This window comes from Citrus sinensis, chromosome 4 (assembly GCF_022201045.2).
Source record: "Citrus sinensis cultivar Valencia sweet orange chromosome 4, DVS_A1.0, whole genome shotgun sequence".
NCBI lineage: Eukaryota > Viridiplantae > Streptophyta > Magnoliopsida > Sapindales > Rutaceae > Citrus > Citrus sinensis.
The window spans coordinates 16,638,224-16,642,482 of record NC_068559.1 but is presented as its reverse complement, the minus strand read 5'-3'; positions in this window follow the sequence as shown (position 1 = coordinate 16,642,482).

Genomic DNA, 4,259 nt, shown 5'->3' with positions numbered 1-4,259 from the left:
GTTCGTTGAGGCAGCTATAGATCTTGGTCGAAGCATAGCAGCGAGAAAATTACATTTGGTGTATGGAGGAGGTAATCGAGGGTTATCAAAAATGGTCTCAGAAGCAGCTTTTATCAGAGGAAGTCAAGTGTTAGGCATCATCCCAAGAGTCCTAAAACCATTGGGCAGTTCGTCTAACTCATCAACTGGAGAAGAGTTAGTCGTCTCAGGTATGCAAGAAAGAATAACTGAAATGCTTAATTATGCTGATGCTTTTATTTTCCTTCCAGGAGATCTTGCAACACTAGAGGCACTTATCACACTAGCATCTTGGGCCCATCTGCACATCCACCAGAAACCCATCGGTTTGTTAAATGTCAATAACTTTTATGATGGCTTTATCGCATTTCTTAACCATGCAATAAAAAACTATTTCATTCCCGCTAATGTGAAAAAACTCTTTATTTGTGCTCACACTGCTAATGAGCTACTGGATCTATTACAAGCTTATAGACCGGAGCCAGACCCCTGGACCTTTGTGTTGGAGCGTCCAAATAATGATGGTAACAGTAGCAGCAGTAAGAAGTACAAATTAGATTTAACTCTCCGCCTGTAAATATTTTCTTCTGTGTTGCACCACCCAGGTGATGTCTTCTAAACTCTACTTCTTTCATTTCAAACATTGAGGACAATGTTTCGTTCTGGTTGGGGGGAGGGAATAGTTGACAATTATGAAATTTTGGTTAAGTTTTTACTAATTTTTTGTTGTAGAAACTAACTGTTGCTAACTTTTTGTGTTGAAGATGGCTGAATATGGAGTGTAGTGACTCTAGAAACGCATCTTCATCGTTTAAAAAAAAAATTAAAAAAAAAACTTAAAAAAAAAATTAAGACATTTTCTTTTTTCTTTATTATGTGTTTATGTTTATTTTTCTTCTTTTTAATTTATCCTCTATAAAAATGCATTTTCCAACTTTTGAGTCGAAGATGGCTGAATATGGAGTGTAGTTCCTCTAGAAACGCATCTTCTTTAAAAAAAATAATAAAAAAATCATTTTCTTTTCTATCATTTTTGTAACTTTTCTAAATTAATTTTTCTACATCATTTTCACATTTCTGCATGCATATTATTTTTTTTTTATGTTTAGAATAGGTTGGGGGGTAGAATGTTGTTTAAAAAAAAAAAAAATTTTGATTTGTTTTAACATTGGGTGACATGATTAATTTAAATTTTAGTATTTGTATTATCTTTGGTCTTAAGTGATGTTACGCTATGTTTGCTACTTTACATGTTGATGTCGGAGACAAATGTGAGTTGCTTGAAGGAATGAACATGTCATAATAAGTACCAAGTGAGTTTTTGAGCCTATTATTTTTCTTGGAGAATAACCCTTTTGCCCACTCTTTATACAGCTTAGCAGTTTATTATTTTATACACGATCTCTAAATTACTTTTGAGTTAACCCTTAAAAAAAAATTGTAAAATAAAAAAAAAGAGAAAAAAGAAAAAGAAAAAAGAGTGTGTTGCTACATTTGGAGGCCCATCTAACTAGTAGATATGGAAGATTATTTAGAGCCCTAAAAGACGATGGAGAGGCCATCTTTGATCCGTTTGAGCCTTTCAAGCCATCCCTTTTATTTAATATCCATAGTTAACCCTTTTGAGCATTAAAAAAAAAAAAAAAAAAAAAAAAAAAAAAAAAAAACACCTTTTCTTTGTCAACTTATCATCTTAACCCACTCCGATTTGGAGTATTACCCGATATCTTATAAGTTCCATCACCTATTTATGTTTGAGAAAATGTAAATAATTATTTTGTTCAGTGAAGTTATGCCAAATAAAAAAAAAAACAAAAACAAAAACAAAAACAAAAACAAAAACAAAAACAAAAGTTGTTATTTCAAAAGAATAAAAATAGGTGAAATCCACCTTGCAACTTCCAAAAAAAAAAAAAAAATTCTCTGCATTTTTCTCAAACATACACTTTGTTTTCCTTATTTCCTTTCTTTGTTAGCCATATCCCTAGCCTACGTTACGTCCTAATAAAAGTCCTTCTTGATTTTAGGGAACTATAGTTTGAAGTAGAAGCTAGTTATATGGGCTAAAAAGATGTAGTGATGCATAAAAAAAAAAAAAGATAAATAAAGTGGGTTGACTAACATTTTATTTGACTTGAGATCGTATTATTTCTAAGCTGAGGGCATATTTATTTCATCTTGGTGAGAGCATGTGATATCATTTCTTTATTATTTTCTCTCTCAATTACCATTCATTGGAGTGACTATGTTTATTGGGTTTTAATTTCTTTGTGAGAGTGTCACCACTTCCAGTGAGATTTTGGGGTTTGACATGTCATTCTTGAAAGTAGATATAACAAAGTCTACTGGGCTGATTCATGTGGATGGTTAATATGGGTGTGATATTTCTTTAGACTGGAGATAATGCTTATACTTTTATTTGATTGCTATCATTAATCTGATTGAATAAATATGAGTGTTTCAAAAAAAAAAAAAAAAAAAAATCATTTTGAATTTGAATTTTGTTTTCGCTTTATTTGCTAGGGACTAGCAATAAGCTGGTTGGGGGGTGTGTTGAGTGTTAGAAAATGCATATTTATAAAGGAGAAAACCGTCATTTTACATTTCAAGTCTTACTAACAACCCTTACTTTTATGTATTTAACCTTCTTGTGATGTAATTACGTGTGTGTTATTTTAATTAAGTATTTTATGTATTTTAGGGGCAGTATAGCCATTTCACAATAAAGGAGAGATCAGACGGCAAAACGGACATCACTTTTGAACTCAGGACGGTCGAAAACCTTAGGAGGAGCATAAAAGGAAAAATGGCACTATTCACATGTACGGTACTATTCACGTATACGGTACTGTCTACGTTACTGTTCACGACACTGTTCACATAGACGGATCGATGACGTGGCATTGACCGATGATGTGGCATTGACTGATGAGGTGTCACGATCCTGTTGGGCTAAAATTCTTATGTACTGTTGATGGTGACGTGGCAGCATATCAGTGGACGAAAAATCTCGTGTACGGTGCATGCATCACACAGGATTATTTTCAACCAAACCGCGTTACTGTTCATCCGGGTCAAACCGCGTTACTGTTCAAAGTCGGGTCAAACCGTGTTACTGTTCATCCGCGTGGTCAAACCGTGGACTGTTGACTGATGACGTGGCGCAATCCTGAGCGTCCAAACTGTTTTTAATCCGATGGCCATGATTTACTCCATGTATCTATAAAAAGGGGGCCTCCCCCCCCTAATTTGATATCTCTGAATCCATTTTTGGGATCCATTTTCTGTAATTCCCTCTCCATCTTGTATTTTCTTCGTATTTTAATAAATTCCCATTTTGCCCCTAGTTCAACTATGAGTGGCTAATTTTCTTTCAAGCTTGGGTTGAAGGTGAAGTCTCAACATGTGTCATGGGCTTAATTTGGTAAATTTATTTTCTCTTCCCCTCTAGTTTTTGTGGATGTTTTGACTTCTCGTCGACAAATAATACTAATCTTGTCTAGTACCGCCTTGGTTTCACCGGCCCTCTGGTACAAGGTTATTATTATTTGGCACGATAAGCCCTTAGCACCATATTGATTAGAGCGTGGTTCATGAGGTGTGGATTCCCCCCTCATGATTTAATTGGCATTAATACGAATTATTTAGCCCATGATGCATGTTGATACGGATCTAGATACCCAAGTACGTCAATTTAATAGATTTTCTCTTCAATTTATTCTCTCAATTGCAATTCCAATTTTAGAATTTATTCTCGCCATTTTAATTTAAGTCTTAGCATATTCCAAATCATTTCCACCATAAATCCAACAACCCATTTACAAAATTAATTCTACACACATAATTAAAATCCACCTCCTCGTGGGATCGACACTCGTCACCATTAGTCTATACTACAATAGATTCGTGCGCTTGCGAGTACATTAAAATTTGCACAACACTTTTGTCAGAGAAAGCCAAGTGTAAGGCATCATCCCAAGAGTCCTAAAACCTTTGGGCAGTTTGTCTGACTCACCGACTGGAGAAGAGTTAGTCGTCTCTGAAATATAAGTGTGCAACCCAAGAGGGGGGGTGAATTGGAAATTTAAAAATTATCCTAACAAATCCACACAACAAGCAATCTAATGTCTTAATAAAAATTGAAAGCAATAAGTTCAATAAAAGCACAATAATTAAATAGTAAGGGAGAAAAGAAACAAACACACGAATTTTTACGTGGTTCGGCAATCCCCGCCTACGTC